We start from the raw sequence: 20,883 nt of genomic DNA on the forward strand, positions 1-20,883 counted from the left end.
TATCAGACTGAGAACATGACATCAAAACCAGTCCAATAATGTTAATGAACAGTAACACATACCAGTCCAATAATGTTAATGAACAGTAACACACACCAGTCCAATAATGTTAATGAACAGTAACACATACCAGTCCAATAATGTTAATGAACAGTAACACATACCAGTCCAATAATGTTAATGAACAGTAACACACACCAGTCCAATAATGTTAATGAACAGTAACACACACCAGTCCAATAATGTTAATGAACAGTAACACACACCAGTCCAATAATGTTAATGAACAGTAACACATACCAGTCCAATAATGTTAATGAACAGTAACACATACCAGTTCAATAATGTTAATGAACAGTAACACATACCAGTCCTATAATGTTAATGAACAGTAACACATACCAGTCCTATAATGTTAATGAACAGTAACACACACCAGTCCAATAATGTTAATGAACAGTAACACACACCAGTCCAATAATGTTAATGAACAGTAACACATACCAGTCCAATAATGTTAATGAACAGTAACACACACCAGTCCAATAATGTTAATGAACAGTAACACATACCAGTCCTATAATGTTAATGAACAGTAACACATACCAGTCCTATAATGTTAATGAACAGTAACACACACCAGTCCAATAATGTTAATGAACAGTAACACACACCAGTCCAATAATGTTAATGAACAGTAACACATACCAGTCCAATAATGTTAATGAACAGTAACACACACCAGTCCAATAATGTTAATGAACAGTAACACATACCAGTCCTATAATGTTAATGAACAGTAACACATACCAGTCCAATAATGTTAATGAACAGTAACACACACCAGTCCAATAATGTTAATGAACAGTAACACATACCAGTCCTATAATGTTAATGAACAGTAACACACACCAGTCCAATAATGTTAATGAACAGTAACACATACCAGTCCTATAATGTTAATGAACAGTAACACATACCAGTCCAATAATGTTAATGAACAGTAACACATACCAGTCCAATAATGTTAATGAACAGTAACACATACCAGTCCTATAATGTTAATGAACAGTAACACATACCAGTCCAATAATGTTAATGAACAGTAACACATACCAGTCCAATAATGTTAATGAACAGTAACACATACCAGTCCAATAATGTTAATGAACAGTAACACACACCAGTCCAATAATGTTAATGAACAGTAACACACACCAGTCCAATAATGTTAATGAACAGTAACACACACCAGTCCAATAATGTTAATGAACAGTAACACATACCAGTCCAATAATGTTAATGAACAGTAACTCATACCAGTCCTATAATGTTAATGAACAGTAACACATACCAGTCCTATAATGTTAATGAACAGTAACACATACCAGTCCTATAATGTTAATGAACAGTAACACACACCAGTCCAATAATGTTAATGAACAGTAACACACACCAGTCCAATAATGTTAATGAACAGTAACACATACCAGTCCAATAATGTTAATGAACAGTAACACACACCAGTCCAATAATGTTAATGAACAGTAACACATACCAGTCCTATAATGTTAATGAACAGTAACACATACCAGTCCAATAATGTTAATGAACAGTAACACACACCAGTCCAATAATGTTAATGAACAGTAACACACACCAGTCCAATAATGTTAATGAACAGTAACACATACCAGTCCAATAATGTTAATGAACAGTAACACACACCAGTCCAATAATGTTAATGAACAGTAACACATACCAGTCCTATAATGTTAATGAACAGTAACACATACCAGTCCAATAATGTTAATGAACAGTAACACACACCAGTCCAATAATGTTAATGAACAGTAACACATACCAGTCCTATAATGTTAATGAACAGTAACACACACCAGTCCAATAATGTTAATGAACAGTAACACATACCAGTCCTATAATGTTAATGAACAGTAACACATACCAGTCCAATAATGTTAATGAACAGTAACACACACCAGTCCAATAATGTTAATGAACAGTAACACATACCAGTCCTATAATGTTAATGAACAGTAACACATACCAGTGTTTAAAATAGAAAAAACAACAATCATTTGGAATTCTTAATCGTCAATAATCATGTTAATAATTTCACAACCTTGAAAAGTGTTTTTAATGGTGTACATTTTTAACCAGTTCAATAAAATGTAATATGAATGTCAGAATGAATTAACCTGTTTATTTAGTGTGTGTGTGTGTGTGTGTGTGTGTGTGTGTGTATGTGGCCTATCAGTGGGGAAAGCTGGGGATGTTTCTTGAGCTTGATAAGTTTGAAGTGTGGTTGACGGATATAGCAGAGAAGCCACTTTCACACAGATAGCTAGTTCTGAACGGTAGCTTGATACTGATTGCATGACAGACGAGAGCAAGATACTCTCCCATTACGCTGCTCCAGAACTTTGGCAGTGTCATTTCCGGGAAGCGCATGCTCAGTCCGCGATCAAACGACAGCTCCAACAGCAGAGCCTTTTCGTTGCTTGGCAACGTGACGCTCCCCATCTCCACTTGAAAGGGGTCCGGTATCCAGTCATCTTGTCTCCAGTTCACCTCCGGGAAGTAGTCGCAAAACTTTCCCTGCAGCTTGACAGATGCTGTTTAACATTTTTTTTTCAGTGTGTCGCTGTGCGCTTTGTTGATCAGATTCTGAATCTCGAAATCAGCATTGGGAAACATGTCAATCCTCCCGTTAGAAACATGACTTGCCCAAACGGTACACTTCATATTGAAGGCATTCACTTTGTCCCTCTGTTCAAATCGATTGTGCCACCTCCCTTGCATTGACACATTGAAAGTATTCAGATGATCAAAAATATCCACCAGGTAGACAACTTGCGTGAACCATTCCTGACAATCGAAATGTTGGGGCAGAGATTACTTGTTTTCCGAAAGAAAGGCAGCAATCTCTGCTCGAAGCTCATAAAAGTGACCCAACACTTTACCCCTGGAAAGCCAGCGGACCTCTGCATGATAAAGCACTGGCTGGTGCTCGCTCCCCATATCCCTGTAGGAGGCCTGAAACATCTGCTTTTCGTGGAACTCTTTTTGATATAGTTGACACACTTGATCACATCCTGGAGAGTGGCGTGGAGCTCAGGCACCATGTCCTTCGCTGCCAATGCCTCCCTGTGTAGGAAGCAGGGGTTCCAGGTCGCTCTCGGTGCTCTCTCCGGGATCCGCTTTACTACCCCGGAGTGCTTTCCCGTCATGGCAGCTGCCCCGTCAGTGGTCACACCGACACACCCATCCCAGGCCAGTCCCACGGAGCCCAGGAACATATCCACTGTATTAAAGACAGTGTCTGCAGAGTTGGTGTCTGACATAGACCATTAGAATGGCATGGTTAGCCACATCCGTGGATTCATCAAGCTGCAGTGGGTAATGGCCATTTGCACTAATGCTCTCTGATGTCTGGCGCGTTATGTCCTCAGACATGTCCAGGATTCTCCTCCTCGTGGTGTCATTGGATAGGGGGATGGTTTTAAGTTTGTTGGCGGCGGACTCTCCCAAGATTTCAATGCACATATCAATCACAGCAGGGAGTATGAGATTCTCTGCTGGTGTGGGCTTTTTTGCACTTAGCAATGCGCTGGGCCACAAGGTATGACGCGCGAAATGCCTTTCCATGTACCATGCATACCTTGTTCAATTAATCGTGTGAGGACTCCTGATATTGACATTTCCGTTTTAAAAAGTCAGACGTTTTATCTTTGTGGCTTGGGTGCTTGGTGCCCAGATGACGTTTCATTTTGGAGGGTTTCATAGCTAACAGCTCGTTGCATAGGACGCACTACAGTCTACTTACCCTGTCTGTCTTCTATATATGGGTGTGTTTGTAAATTCATCAGCTATTCTGCGCTCTGGCACACTCAGACGAGTGTGCGCTGAAATCTGAGTAGATAGCCAGAGCGAATTTACGAATGCACCATATTTGATGAAGTCGGGGTCGTATTTTATATTCTTGACAGGGACCGGGTTGTCTGCCTTGTTGTTGACATTGGAAGCAGCAGTAGATGAGAGAGCTGCACGTTTTAAAAACTTGTCCATGATTTCACTCTGACAGCTAGCCTACATGAGTTAAATGACAGATAACTATCCACATGTGCAATAACTGCAGAACAAATCTGCATAGTTATCTGTCAATCAAGCTAGCTGTCAGAAGAAGATCTGTATTATCTGATTGGACTTGTCACATTTAAAACTAAACAGAGAACGATATTGTATTGGTCGATGAGCGAGTGCAGCGCACACTGAGTCCGAATTTAACTAGACATTTAACTAGAATTTAACTGCGGACACACTGCACGTGTAAAGTCAACAACAATAAGGGGTGCAGAGGTATCCTTTCAAAATAAAAGTCTCCTTGCGGCGGTTACCTTTCAAAATAATGTTTGTTTTATTTTATTTTACTTGCACAAGTCCCGCCACCCCTTAAAATCCTCCAGTTGAGAATCACTGCCCTAAAGACTCTAGCAAGTGCGCTAGTCCAGTGTCACTTTGGTTATGCCTGCATCACCAGTAGCCCCAAACATCTAAAGAATAAGCTACCAGCCAAACAAGCTTGTAAGAATTGTACTTAAACTGCCTCCTCACACTCATCTGGTGGTTGAGCAATTTTTTTGTCTCGATCTCTTTAATGTGTCTGTGTCTCTGTAATGTGTCTGTGTCTCTGTAATGTGTCTGTATCTATGTAATGTGTCTGTATCTATGTAATGTGTCTGTGTCTCTGTAATGTGTCTGTATCTATGTAATGTGTCTGTGTCTCTGTAATGTGTCTGTGTCTATGTAATGTGTCTGTGTCTCTGTAATGTGTCTGTTTCTATGTAATGTGTCTGTATCTATGTAATGTGTCTGTGTCTCTGTAATGTGTCTGTATCTATGTAATGTGTCTGTGTCTCTGTAATGTCTGTTTCTATGTAATTGTATATGTATTTATGTAAAACATAAGGACCACAATGGAAATAAGTCCCCAACTTTATTGTGACCTTAAAAAAAATATTTCTGTAAATATGTATTTTTTTTACTGAGAAATAAAAACAATCAATCAATCTAAACTATGCAGTGACCAATTGATGAATGGAAAGAAACATCTGTTACAAAACCCCAAAAAGTTTAATAATATTCAGAGATTGTCAAGCCAAGCCTTCGATACTGGGTTAGACTACAAGGTAGGGCGGGATGTATTTTCTGTTTGTCAAGATTCACATAGTCTATTTATGCTTTGTTTACTGGTTGTGTGGTGCATTGGCACAGAAACCTGTTGGTGGTCAATTCTTTGCATATATTTTATATAATTCTAAATATGGCATCAAAATATTGAACATCTGATTTCCCCCCAGTTGATCATTTCTGCAGCTGGCTCTGATTGTAGCGTAATGAAACAGGCAGGGAGAGTGAGCTCATCTGTGGTGATCGGCAAACCATTAACTTTTGGCCTGTAGCCCTGCGTGGCATCGACTGTGCCACAAAGGCATGCTTAACTTAGGGATAGGTGTCCCGTCAACGGGACAGTTGTAAATCATGCAGCGCCGTGTGTCACGATCACATATTTTAGAGAAACAACAAATGTCGGTACATATAAGTGTCTTATATCGGCTGAAAGCTTAAATTCTCATTAATATAACTGCTCTGTCCAATTTACAGTAGCTATTACTGCGGAAAAATGCCATGCTATTGTTTGAGGGGAGCTCCCAACAACAAAACACTTTTTTTCACCACAATAGGTTTGATAAATTCACCTCTGAAGGTGAAATGTGTACTTACATTCTGAAATCTTGCTCTGATTTGTCATACAAAGGGTCCCAGAGATAACATGAACTGTCGTTTTGTTAGGTAAAATCCTTTTTCATATCCTCAAAAGGTCCATATAGCATACACGATCGATTTTGTATTTCCACTTGTTCAATTTGCAAAGAAAGGAATCTGTGAAAATCTAACCCTAAACGTTGTTTCAACCAGTCAAATCACGTTCGTATTTATTCCTCAGAGATCCTAGAACGCAACCAGACTTCACTATATCATTAGGGATGTAGTATATCCTATAGGAGACCAAATGTGGTCAGAGAGCTACGCCTTCACGGCACGACAATGACGCGGGCGGTCTTCACTTGATCGACTGTAACTTTGTCAAATAAGCACCAATCGGGTTCAAACAAAGCTAGCTAGATAGCCAATGAGCTGGGCTTTATGGGAGTATCAGGGGGGAAAGGGGGCTATCCCTAAGAAGTTTGTGGAAAAGTCGATATCTACGTTTATAAACACAGGTTTGCTACAGTTATTGTTATTTGTGCTCGTAAACATTTATTTTGAGTTAATTCTATGAGGAGGGAGGGTGTTAAATTTATTTTACAGTACAAGGAGAGGGTCATGTGAAATTATTTTAAACTTTTGGGAGGAGGGGTGCATTTTTTGAATGACACCTTGAGTTAGACCAGCTCCTCTCCCCCAATACATTTAGATCTGTCCGTAACTGTCCCTTGCTTCTCTGAGAATGCATAGGCAATAGCCTATTCTATTTAATTGAGACAACACACACATCTGATCTCCCACACCCAACTAGGAGAGGAGAGGTATGGCTAATTGTCACGTGTGCTCCGTCTCCGGCCTCTAGATCACCAGGCTGCTCGTTATGACGCACACCTGTCACCATAGTTATGCATGTCAGAGCATTATGACACTCACCTGGACTCCATCACCTCCCTGATTACCTGCTCTATATACAGTAGAAGTGGGAAGCTTACATATACCTTAGCCAAATACATTTAAACTCAGTTTTTCACAATTCCTGACATTTAATCCTAGTAACAATTCCCTATCTTAGGTCAGTTAGGATCACCACTTTATTTTAAGAATGTGAAAGGTCAGAATAACTGTGGAGAGAATTATTCATTTCAGCTATTATTTCCTTCATCACATTCCCAGTGGGTCAGAAGTTTACATATACTCAATTAGTGTTTGGTAGCACTGCCTTGAAATTGTTTAATGGTTCAAACGTTTCGGGTAGCCTTCCACAAGCTTCCCACAATAAGTTGGGTGAATTATGGCCCATTCCTCCTGACAGAGCTGTGTAACTGAGTCAGGTTTGTAGGCCTCCTTGCTCGCACATGCTTTTTCAGTTAAAATCAAATCAAATGTATTTATATAGCCCTTCTTACATCAGCTGATATCTCAAAGTGCTGTACAGAAACCCAGCCTAAAACCCCAAACAGCAAGTAATGCAGGTGTAGAAGCACGGTGGCTAGGAAAAACTCCCTAGAAAGGCCAAAACCTAGTAAGAAACCTATAGAGGAACCAGGCTATGAGGGGCGGCCAGTCCTCTTCTGGCTGTGCCGGGTGGAGATTATAACAGAACATGGCCAAGATGTTCAAATGTTCATAAATGACCAGCATGGTCAAATAATAATAATCACATTAGTTCTCGAGGGTGCAACAAGTCAGCACCTCAAGAGTAAATGTCAGTCGGCTTTTCATAGCCGATCATTGAGAGTATCTCTACCGCTCCTGCTGTCTCTAGAGAGTTGAAAACAGCAGGTCTGGGACAGGTAGCACGTCTGGTGAACAGATCAGGGTTCCATAGCCGCAGAACAGTTGAAACTGGAGCAGCAGCACGGCTAGGTGGACTGGGGACAGCAAGAAGTCATCATGCCAGGTAGTCCTGAGGCATGGTCCTAGGGCTCAGGTCCTCCGAGAGAGAGAAAGAAAGAAAGAGAGAAAGAGAGAATTAGAGAGAGCATACTTAAATTCACACAGGACACTGGATTAGACAGGAGAAATAATCCAGATATAACAGACTGACCCTAGACCCCGACAAATAAACTACTGCAACATAAATACTGGAGGCTGAGACAGGATGGGTCAGGAGACACTGTGGCCCCATCCAATGATACCCCCGGACAGGGCCAAACAGGCAGGATATAACCCCACCCACTTTGCCAAAGAACAGCCCCCACAGCACTAGAGGGATATCTTCAACCACCAACTTACCATCCTGAGACAAGGCCGAGTATAGCCCACAATGATCTTCGCCACGGCACAACCCAAGTGGGGGTGCCAACCCAGACAGGAAGACCACGTCAGTGACTCAACCCACTCAAGTGACACACCCCTCCTAGGGACGCCATGGAAGAACACCAGTAAGCCAGTGACTCAGCTCCCGTAATAGGGTTAGAGGCAGAGAATCCCAGTGGAGAGAGGGGAACCAGCAAGGCAGAGACAGCAAGGGCGGTTCGTTGCTCCAGATCCTTTCCGTTCAACTTCACACTCCTGGGCCAGACTACACTCAATCATAGGACCTACAGAAGAGATCTTCAGTAAAGACTTAAAGGTTGAGACCGAGTCTGCGTCTCTCACATGGGTAGGCAGACCATTCCATAAAAATGGAGCTCTATAGGAGAAAGCCCTGCCTCCAGCTGTTTGCTTAGAAATTCTAGGTAGGTATGTACGGCAGGACCAAATCGGAAAGATAGGTAGGAGCAAGCCCATGTAATGCTTTGTAGGTTAGCAGTAAAACCTTGAAATCAGCCCTTGCCTTAACAGGAAGCTAGTGTAGGGAGGCTAGCATTGGAGTAATATGATCACAATTTTTGGTTCTAGTCAGGATTCTAGCAGCCGTATTTAGCACTAACTGAAGTTTATTTAGTGCTTTATCCGGGTAGCCGGAAAGTAGAGCATTGCAGTAGTCCAACCTAGAAGTAACAAAAGCATGGATTATTTTTCTGCATCATTTTTGGACAGAAAGTTTCAGATTTTTGCAATGTTATGTAGATGGAAAAAAAGCTATCCTTGAAACAGTCTTGATATGTTCTTCAAAAGAGAGATCAGGGTCCAGAGTAACGCCGAGCTCCTTCACAGTTTTATTTGAGACGACTGCGCAACCATCAAGATTAATTGTCAGATTCAACAGAAGATATCTTTGTTTCTTGGGACCTAGAACAAGCATCTCTGTTTTGTCCGAGTTTAAAAGTAGAACATTTGCACCCATCCACTTCCTTATGTCTGAAACACAGGTTTCTAGCGAGGGCAATTTTGGGCCTTCACCATGTTTCATTGAAATGTACAGCTGTGTGTCATCCGCAAAGCAGTGAAATTTAACATTATGTTTTCGAATGACATCCCCAAGAGGTAAAATATATAGTGAAAACAATAGTGGTCCTAAAACGGAATCTTGAGGAACACTGAAATTTACAGTGGATTTGTCAGAGGACAAACCATTCACAGAGACAAACTGATATCTTTCCAACAGATAAGATCTAAACCAGGCCAGAACTTGTCAGTGTAGACCAATTTGGGTTTCCAATCTCTCCAAAAGAATGTGGTGATCAATGGTATCAAAAGCAGCATTAAGATCTAGGAGCACGAGGACAGATGCAGAGCCTTGGTCTGATGCCATTAAAATGTAATTTACCACCTTCACAAGTGCAGTCTCAGTGCTATGATGGGGTCTAAAACCAGACTGAAGCGTTTCGTATACATTGTTTGTCTTTAGGAAAGCAGTGAGTTGCTGCGCAACAGCTTTATCAAATTTTTTGAGAGGAATGGAAGATTCGATATAGGCCGATAGTTTTTTATATTTTCTGGGTCAAGATTTGGCTTTTTCAAGAGAGGCTTTATTACTGCCACTTTTAGTGAGTTTGGTACACATCCGGTGGATAGAGAGCCGTTTATTATGTTCAACATAGGAGGTACAAGCACAGGAAGCAGCTTTTTCAGTAGTTTAGTTGGAATAGGGTCCAGTATGCAGCTTGAAGGTTTAGAGGCCATGATTATTTTCATCATTGTGTCAAGAGATATAGTACTAAAACACTTTAGTGTCTCCCTTGATCCTAGGTCCTGGCAGAGTTGTGCAGACTCAGGACAACGAAGCTTTGGAGGAATACGCAGATTTAAAGAGGAGTCCGTAATTTGCTTTCTAATGATCATGATCTTTTCCTCAAAGAAGTTCATGAATTTATTACTGCTGAAGTGAAAGCCATCCTCTCTTGGGGAATGCTGCTTTTTAGTTTTTAGTTCTGCCCACAAATTTTCTATAGGTTTGAGGTCAGGGCTTTGTGATGGCCACTCCAATACCTTGACTTTGTTGTCCTTAAGCCATTTTGCCACAACTTTGGAAGTATGCTTGGGGTCTTTATCCATTTGGAAGACTCATTTGCGACCAAGTTTTAACTTCCTGACTGATGTCTTGAGATGTTGCTTCAATATATCCACATCATTTCCCTACCTCATAATGCCATCTATTTTGTGAAGTGCTTGCAAGCCTCCCCCTTTTTCCTCCAAACATAACGATGGTCATTATGGCCAAATAGTTATATGTTTGTTTCATCAGACCAGAGGACATTTCTCCAAAAAGTATGATCTTTGTTCCCATGTGCAGTTGCAAACCGTAGTCTGGCTTTTTTATGGCGGTTTTGGTACGGAGGCTCCTTCCTTGCTGAGCGACCTTTCTGGTTTTGTTGATATAGGACTCGTTTTACTGTGGATATAGATACTTTTGTACCTGTTTCCTCCAGCATCTTCACAAGGTCCTTTGCTGTTGTTCTGGGATTGATTTGCACTTTTCGCACCAAAGTATGTTTATCTCTAGGAGACAGAACGCGTATCCTTCCTGAGCGGTATGACGGCTGCATGGTCCCGTGGTGTTTATACTTGCGTACTATTGTTTGTACAGATGAACGTGGTACCTTCAGGCGTTTGTTAATTGCTCCCAAGGATGAACCAGACTTGTGGAGGTCTACATTTGTTTTCTGAGGTCTTGGCTGATTTCTTTTAATTTTCCCATGATGTCAAGCAAAGAGGCACTGAGTTTGAAGGTAGGCCTTGAAATACATCCACAGGTACACCTCCATTTTCTGGAATTTTCCAAGCTGTTTAAAGGCACAGTCAACTTAGTGTATGTAAACTTTTGACCCACTGGAATTGTGATACAGTGAATTATAAGTGAAATAATCTGTCTGTAAACAATTGTTGGAAAAATGACTTGATTCATGCACAAAGTAGATGTCCTAACCGACTTGCCAAAACTATAGTTTATTAACAAGAAATGTTTGGAGTGGTTGAAAAACAAGTTTTAATGAGTCCAACCTAAGTGTATGTAAACTTCCGACTTCAACTGTTTGTCACCCCCTCTGGTTCCTTTCCTAGGTGTCATTGTTTCTGTTCCTGTGTCTTGTCTTCCCGACTCTCATTGCACATCGTTACACTAATAAACTTGAAGCAGTAAGAATGATTTGCAGGTACAGACAAATAAATTGGTAATCAATTATTGTAAAGGAAAATGTGCAACGCTCACTCACCATGATTTGTGTGCATTTTACCTACCTACCTACAATGATTATACCTTTTGTGATTGCACCTCAACTCATGTTGGTTGAGCGCCCTCCACTACTTTCCATTATTGATATTTAAATCCAATCTAAGTTTATTGGTTGCGTACACAGATTTGCAGGTGCAGCGAAATGCTTGTGCTTCTAGCTCCAACAGTGCAGTAATAATACCTAGCAATGACATAATCCAAAAAGTAAAAATTAAGAAATGTTATAAAGAGCAATATATACACTGAGTGTACAATACCTTATGAACACCTGCTCTTTCCATGAGATACTGACCAGATGAAAGCTATGATCCCACATAAGATGTGTCTTTGAACAGGATATGGTAGTAGGTGCCAGGCGCACCAATGTTTGTCAAGAACTGCAACACTGCTGGGTTTTTCATGCTCAACAGTTTCCTGCGTGTATCAAGAATGGTTCACCACCCAAAGGACATCCATCCATTTGGCACAACTATGGGAAGCATTTGAGTCAACATAGGCCAGCATCCCTGTGGAATGCTTTGGACACCTTGCCATGACCCGACAAGTTGAGGCTGTTCTGAGGGCAAAAAGGGGGTGCAACTCAATATTAGGAAAGTGTTCTTAATGTTTTCTAGACTTGGTGTAGATACAAGATGTTGAAAGAGTTCTCCAATGACTCCAATGCTTCCCCCAGTTGTCAAAAAGTGGATCTCTACTTTAGGGCTCCCGAGTGGCGCAGCGGTCTGAGGCACTGCATCTCAGTGCTAGAGACGTCACTACAGACCCTGGTTTGATTCCAGGCTGTATCAACACTGGCCGTGATTGGAAGTCCCATAGGGCGGTGCACAATTGTCACAGCGTCATCCGCTTTAGAGTTTGGCCTGGGTAGGATGTCATTGTAAATAAGAATTTGTTCTTAACTGACTTACCTAGTTAAATAAATAGAATAGCTCATTCCATCTCATCCCACAGATGCTCAATTAGTTTGAGATCTGGTGACAGGCTGGTGATGGTGTGGGGTGTTTTTTCATGGCAAATACTGGGCCCCTTGATAAAAGTGGAGCAACATTTGAATGCCACAGGATATCTGAACATCATTGCCAGTCAGGTGCATCCCTTCATGGCAGCAGTGTATCCATCTGCAAATAGATTTTTTTCAGCCGGATAATGCCCCATTCCACAAGGCCACTGCAGGAAGCTGAATTCACTGTCATGTTCATGGAACCATTTCTGGACAATCCTAGCCTTGTGGCATGGGGCATTATCCGGCGGAAAAAAATCTATTTGCAGATGGATACACTGCTGCCATGAAGGGATGCACCTGACTGGCAATGATGTTCAGATATCCTGTGGCATTCAAATGTTGCTCCACTTTTATCAAGGGGCCCAGTATTTGCCATGAAACTACACCCCACACCATCAGACCACCACCAGCCTGCAATGTTGACAAGCGGCATGATGGATGCATGTACTCATATGGTTTTCCTCCTATCAGTGTGAAACCGCAGGAACCAGGATTCATCAGACCAGGCAATGTGTTTTCAATTCTCCAGTGTCCAGTGTTTTTGTTCCTTAGCCCACTGCAACCACAGTTTTTTGTTTTTTGCTGCAAAAAATGGAAGGTCGTCGACTGCCATACCCCATTCGTGTCAGGGTACGACAAGTTGTGCATTCTTTTTATGGGTCTTTTGGCACCAATGGTGTACTGGACGGTCAGTTGCCTTACACAACACGGGAAACTGTTGAGTGTGAAAAACCTAGCAGCATTGCAATTCTTGACACACTCAAAACTACTGCCATACCCTGTTCAAAGGCACTAAAATCTTTTGTCTTGCCCATTCACGCTCTGAATGGCACACATACACAATCCATGTCGCAAGGCTTTAAAATCCTTCTTTAACCTGTCTCCTCCCCTTCATCTACACTGGTTGAAGTGGATTTAACAGGTCACATCAATAAGGGATCATAGCTTTCACATGGTTAGTCTGTCATGGAAAGAGCAGGTGTTCCTAATGTTTTGTACACTCCGAGCTTGCAAGTGTCTTCACTGACATTTTCGACCTCTCCCTGTCTGAGTCTGTAATACCAACATGTTTCAAGCAGATCACCATAGTCCCTGTGCCCAAGAACACTAAGGTAACCTGCCTAAATGACTACCGACCTGTAGCACTCACGTCCGTAGCCATGAAATGCTTTGAAAGGCTGGTCATGGCTCACATCACCATTATTCCAGAAACCCCAGGCCCACTCCAATTTGCACACCGCCCCAAAAGATCCACAGATGATGCAATCTCTATTGCACTCAACACTGCCCTTTCACACCTAGACAAAAGGAACACCTATGTGAGAATGCTATTCATTGACTACAGCTCAGCGTTCAACACCATAGTGCCCTCAACGCTCATCACTAAGCTAAGGACCCTGGGACTAAACACCTCCCTCTGTAACTGGATCCTGGACTTCCTGATGGGCTGCCCCCAGGTGGTAAGGGTAGGTAACAACACATCTGCCACATTGATCCTCAACACGGGGGCCCCTCAAGGGTGCGTGCTCAGTCCCCTCCTGTACTCCCTGCTCACTCATGACTGCACAGGCAGGCACGACTCCAATACCATCATTAAGTTTGCCGATGACACAACAGTGGCAGGCCTGATCACCGACAACGATGACACAGCCTATAGTGAGGAGGTCAGAGACCTGACCGTGTGGTGCAAAGACAACAACCTCTCCCTCAACGTGATCAAGACAAAGGAGATGATTGTGGATTACAGGAAAAAGAGGATCAAGCACGGCCCCATTCTCATCGACGGGGCTGTAGTGGAGCAGGTTGAGAGCTTCAAGTTCCTTGGCGTCCACATCACCAACACACTAACATGGTCCAAGCACACCAAGACAGTCATAAAGAGGGCACGACAAAACCTATTCCCCCTCAGGACACTGATAAGATTCGGCATGGGTCCTCAGATCCTCAAAATGTTTTACAGCTGCACCATCGAGAACATCCTGATGGGTTGCATCACTGCCTGGTATGGTAACTGCTCGGCCTCCGACTGCAAGGCACTACAGAGGGTAGTGCATACGGCCCAGTACATCACCGGGACCAAGCTTCCTGCCATCCAGGACCTCTATACCAGGCGGTGTCAGAGGAAGGCCCTAAAAATTGTCAAAGACTCCAGCCACCCTAGTCATAGACTGTTCTCTCTGCTACCGCATGGTAAGCGGTACCGGAGCACCAAGTCTAGGTCCAAGAGGCTTCTAAACAGCTTCTACCCCCAAGCCATAAGACTCCTGCACATCTAATTAAATGGCTACCAAGACTATTTGCAAGCCCCCCCCCCCACACTATCTATGCATAGTCACTTTAATAACTCTACCTACATGGTACCACCGCAATTACCACCGCACGGTACCCCCACACATTGACTCTGTACCGGTACCCCCTGTATAGAGCCACGCTATTGTTATGTACTTTTGCTCTTTAAATACTGTTATTCTTTTTTTTAGGTATTTTCTTAACTGCATTGCTGGTTAAGGGCTTGTAAGTAAGCATTTCTTTGTAAGGTCTACACCTGTTGTATTCGGCGCATGTGACAAATACTGTTAGAGCCAAATAGCCAATTTGTATTTGTATACAATAACCAGAGCATTATTAGTTGAATTGTTATTGTGAAGCCGTTATTGGAGACGAATATTCGTTTTCCCATCTTTTATATTAGAAAGTCTGTAAGTTTAAATTCTTGAACGAAGAAGCATCCTTTTGTTTGTAACTTGCAATCCGAAGTGGCACACTGCCATCATCTCTACGGACGTGCAGTAAAGCCTGCGGGGAGTGTGTGTCCGAAATAGCCCCTCTCTCGCCAGGTCATATTTATTGGATGCAATAGAGAAAATATGCCACTACAAATACAATTTGATTTGATTTGAACACAACGTAACCACCCGATACAGACCACAACACACCTGTCCATGAATGCACAAAAACACACAGTAGCCTCGCCTTTCAATACACATATAGTGTACATATCAAATTCAAACACGATAAAACATAATTTCATCCTAAAGTTGTCTGTCTGACTCACCCGCAACAAATGCAGACCTCTAGCTTAGTGTACATACAGTACTGAGTGACGATGCATTATTTAATGCAAATGCACGTTGGTAAAAGTGTCTTTAGTTTCAAGCACACACTCATGTATGGAACATTGTATATGTTTTCTCACAGTTTAACTACAAAATGCTTAGGACATAAAGAGAAGAGTTACTGTGCTCCTGAATATTTATGAGGGGTAGAGGCAGAAGTGTGTTATTGAAAAGCACAACAATCCGCCTTAGACCGTTTCTAACTCTGAGTTCACATATACCGCTCAATTCTGATCTTTTTTCAAGTAATTGGTCAGTTAACCAATCCCATCAGATCTTATCACAACTTCACTTTTTCAATGTTGATCTGATTGGTCAAAAGATTGAAAGAAAGATCAGAATTGGGCTGCCTGTCTAAATGCAGCCTTTGAGCACCAAATATATTCCCCAGATAAGTCCTGAATGGCTTTGAAACATCCCTCATGTTGGAGAGTAAAAACTCATCATGCTCTAACAGAGATGGCTAGCTTTAGTGTGGCACCACTGAGCCGAATGTTTCCTGCCCCTGGGCAAGCCAAGGTGAAATGAGAAAATGTAATTATCGTCCCAGCACCTGTTGTTCACACGCAGGGAATTATTACATTTTGTCTTGAGGGGGACAGGGAGGGAGCAACCTGATTGGCTAATTAAAAGTGAGCGTGTCACTAGTGCTTGCTGTTGTTGTTTGGGTTCTGGTTTTGTCACCCTTTGATTTTCTCTCACAGCTGGCCTCTGTGATAAGGCCACGCCTCCTCTCTTTCACGCCATCCAGGTTCACTGTGTAATTAACAGAATGAACTAACTATGTGACATTACCACCAGCTCTATGCCTCCTGCTGCTGTGTGCACTCTTACACTGTCTAGTTGAGTAGTCAAGGCACCTTTTACTCTTGCTTCTGTAAACATTGTTGCTGTGCTGTCTGTTCTGCAGTAGGATGAATGATTTGTAGTGTTATGCATGCTGTAATGCTGCGGTTTACCTTTACAGGTCTTCATGACACAGTGTTGTACTGCTCTCTCCACGACCCTGTGACCTCAGGCCCCCCAGGTCACATCATCAACAAGGTTAGAGGTCATGTTTTGTACAGAGTCAATGTGGAGGCTGTATACAGGGGTACCCGTACCGAGTCAATGTGGAGGCTGTATACAGGGGTACCGGTACCTAGTCAATGTGGAGGCTGTATACAGGGGTACCGGTACCTAGTCAATGTGGAGGCTGTAAACAACGGTACCGGTACCGAATAAATGTGCGGGGACACCGGTTAGTCGAGGTAATTGAGGAAATATGTACATGTAGGTAGGGGTAAAGTGACTATGCATAGATAGTAAACAGCGAGTAGCAGCAGAATAAAAAAAAGGGGGGAGGGGGCAATGCATATAGTCCAGGAAGCCATTTGATTAACTGTTCAGCAGTCTTATGGCTTGAGGGGAGAAGCAGTTAAGAAGCCTTTTGGACCAAGACTTGGTGCTCCGGTACCGCTTGCCATGCGGTAGCAGAGAGAACAGTCTATGACTACGGTGGCTGGAGTCTTTGTCAATTTTTAGGGCCTACCTCTGACACCGCCTGGTATAGAGGTCCTGGATAGCAGGAAGCTTAGCCCCAGTGATGTACTGGACCATACGCACTACCCCCTGTAGCGCCTTGCGGTCAGAGGCCGAGCAGTTGCCATACCAGGCGGTGATGCAACCAGTCAGGATGCTCTCGATGGTGCAGCTTTTTGAGGATCTGAGGACCCATGCCAAATCTTTTCAGTCTCCTGAGGGGGAAAAGGTGTTGTCATGCCCTCTTGTCTTGGTGTGTTTGGACCATGATAGTTTGTTGGTGATGTGGACACCGAGGAACTTGAAGCTCTCAACCTGCTCTACTACAGTCCCATCGTTGAGAATAGGGGCGTGCTTGGCCCTCCTTTTCCTATAGTCCACGATCAGCTCCTTTGTCATTATCAGACTAAGCATTGTCTAGAGGCTTTACATGTCTGGGAGTTTACACAAATGTTTGTGTGTGTGTGTGTGTGTGTGTGTGTGTGTGTGTGTGTGTGTGTGTGTGTGTGTGTGTGTGTGTGTGTGTGTGTGTGTGTAGTTGTTGCTGCTGTATATGTCAGAGTTGACAGAGTTAACACTGTCTATTGTTGTCTCAGACGGTGTCTGTGTGGGGTAGTGGCGGTCGTATCAAGCTGACGGTAGCTAAGTTCGTTGCTCTCCAGAAGGCTGTGCAGCCAGACCTGTACCAGAGCATGGCAGACAGAGACACTTGGCAAAGCAACCCGTCTCGCAAGAGGGTTCGCAAGTCAGTGGACCGCACCCTGGCCTACCTGGGCGACTGTCTGATATTGCACAACAAAACACAGGTCTGTCTGGGACTGATGCTGCTGCAAATTGATGATACTCCCAATATTAGAGGAATTAAAAAGTTTGGATTTGTAGTGTTATGCATGCTGTAATGCTGCGGTTTACCTTTACAGGTCTTCATGACACAGTGTTGTACTGCTCTCTCCACGACCCTGTGACCTCAGGCCCCCCAGGTCACATCATCAACAAGGTTAGAGGTCATGTTTTGGTTTTTATTTATCCATCACTATTTTAAATCAAATCAAATTGTATTTGTCACATGCGCCGAATACAACAGGTGTAGACCTTACAGTGAAATGCTTACTTACAAGCCCTTAACCAACAATGCAGTTTTAAGAAAAATAAGAGTCAAGAAAAATATTGATTAAATAAAATAAAATAAAAAATAAAAGAGAAACAATAAAAGAACAATAACGAGGCTGTATACAGGGGTACCGGTACCGAGTCAATGTGGAGGCTGTATACAGGGGTACCGGTACCGAGTCAATGTGGAGGCTGTATACAGGGGTACCGGTACCAAGTCAATGTAGAGGCTGTATACAGGGGTACCGGTACCAAGTCAATGTGGAGGCTGTATACAGGGGTACCGGTACAGAGTCAATGTGGAGGCTGTATACAGGGGTACCGGTACCGAGTCAATGTAGAGGCTGTATACAGGGGTACCGGTACCGAGTCAATGTGGAGGCTGTATACAGGGGTACCGGTACCGAGTCAATGTAGAGGCTGTATACAGGGTACCGGTACCGAGTCAATGTGGAGGCTGTATACAGGGGTACCGGTACCGAGTCAATGTGGAGGCTGTGTACAGGGGTACCGGTACCGAGTCAATGTGGAGGCTGTATACAGGGGTACCGGTACCGAGTCAATGTGGAGGCTGTATACAGGGGTACCGGTACCGAGTCAATGTGGAGGCTGTATACAGGGGTACCGGTACCGAGTCAATGTGGAGGCTGTATACAGGGGTACCTGTACCGAGTCAATGTGGAGGCTGTATACAGGGGTACCGGTACCGAGTCAATGTGGAGGCTGTATACAGGGGTACCTGTACCGAGTCAATGTGGAGGCTGTATACAGGGGTACCGGCACCGAGTCAATGTGGAGGCTGTATACAGGGGTACCGGTACCTAGTCAATGTGGAGGCTGTATACAGGGGTACCGGTACCTAGTCAATGTGGAGGCTGTATACAGGGGTACCGGTACCTAGTCAATGTGGAGGCTGTATACAGGGATACCGGTACCGAGTCAATGTGGAGGCTGTATACAGGGGTACCGGTACCTAGTCAATGTGGAGGCTGTATACAGGGGTACCGGTACCTAGTCAATGTGGAGGCTGTATACAGGGGTACCGGTACCGAGTCAATGTGGAGGCTGTATACAGGGGTACCGGTACCTAGTCAATGTGGAGGCTGTATACAGGGGTACCGGTACCGAGTCAATGTGGAGGCTGTATACAGGGGTACCGGTACCGAGTCAATGTGGAGGCTGTATACAGGGGTACCGGCACCGAGTCAATGTGGAGGCTGTATACAGGGGTACCGGTACTGAGTCAATGTGGAGGCTGTATACAGGGGTACCGGTACCTAGTCAATGTGGAGGCTGTATACAGGGGTACCGGTACCTAGTCAATGTGGAGGCTGTATACAGGGGTACCGCTACCGAGTCAATGTGGAGGCTGTATACAAGGGTACCGGTACCGAGTCAATGTGGAGGCTGTATACAGGGGTACCGGTACCGAGTCAATGTGGAGGCTGTATACAGGGGTACCGGTACCGAGTCAATGTGGAGGCTGTATACAGGGGTACCGGTACCGAATCAATGTGGAGGCTGTATACAGGGGTACCGGTACCGAGTCAATGTGGAGGCTGTATACAGGGGTACCAGTACCGAGTCAATGTGGAGGCTGTATACAGGGGTACCGGTATCGAGTCAATGTGGAGGCTGTATACAACGGTACCGGTACCGAGTCAATGTGGAGGCTGTATACAGGGGTACCGGTACCGAGTAAATGTGGAGGCTGTATACAACGGTACCGGTACCGAATAAATGTGGAGGCTGTATACAGGGGTACCGGTACCGAATCAATGTGGAGGCTGTATACAGGGGTACCAGTACCGAGTCAATGTGGAGGCTGTATACAGGGGTACCGGTACCGAGTCAATGTGGAGGCTGTATACAACGGTACCGGTACCGAGTCAATATGGAGGCTGTATACAGGGGTACCGGTACCTAGTCAATGTGGAGGCTGTAAACAACGGTACCGGTACCGAATAAATGTGCGGGGACACCGGTTAGTCGAGGTAATTGAAGTAATATGTACATGTAGGTAGGGGTAAAGTGACTATGCATAGATAGTAAACAGCGAGTAGCAGCAGAATAAAAAAAAGGGGGGAGGGGGCAATGCATATAGTCCAGGAAGCCATTTGATGAACTGTTCAGCAGTCTTATGGCTTGAGGGGAGAAGCAGTTAAGAAGCCTTTTGGACCAAGACTTGGTGCTCCGGTACCGCTTGCCATGCAGTAGCAGAGAGAACAGTCTATGACTACGGTGACTGGAGTCTTTGTCAATTTTTAGGGCCTACCTCTGACACCGCCTGGTATAGAGGTCCTGGATGGCAGGAAGCTTAGCCCCAGTGATGTACTGGACCATACGCACTACCCCCTGTAGCGCCTTGCGGTCAGAGGCCGAGCAGTTAACATACCAGGCGGTGATGCAACCAGTCAGGATGCTCTTGATGGTGCAGCTTTTTGAGGATCTGAGGACCCATGCCAAATCTTTTCAGTCTCCTGAGGGGGAAAAGGCGTTGTCATGCCCTCTTGTCTTGGTGTGTTTGGACCATGATAGTTTGTTGGTGATGTGGACACCGAGGAACTTGAAGCTCTCAACCTGCTCTACTACAGTCCCATCGTTGAGAATAGGGGCGTGCTTGGCCCTCCTTTTCCTATAGTCCACGATCAGCTCCTTTGTCATTATCAGACTAAGCATTGTCTAGAGGCTTTACATGTCTGGGAGTTTACACAAATGTGTGTGTGTGTGTGTGTGTGTGTGTGTGTGTGTGTGTGTGTGTGTGTGTGTGTGTGTGTGTGTGT

General features: G+C 43.8%; 1 pseudogene; it reads left to right on the plus strand.

Moving 5' to 3' along the window:
- Positions 1-20,883, plus strand: part of LOC115148807 (queuine tRNA-ribosyltransferase accessory subunit 2-like) — a 63,438-nt pseudogene that overhangs the window by 16,361 nt on the left and 26,194 nt on the right.

This window comes from Salmo trutta, chromosome 2 (genome assembly GCF_901001165.1).
Source record: "Salmo trutta chromosome 2, fSalTru1.1, whole genome shotgun sequence".
NCBI lineage: Eukaryota > Metazoa > Chordata > Actinopteri > Salmoniformes > Salmonidae > Salmo > Salmo trutta.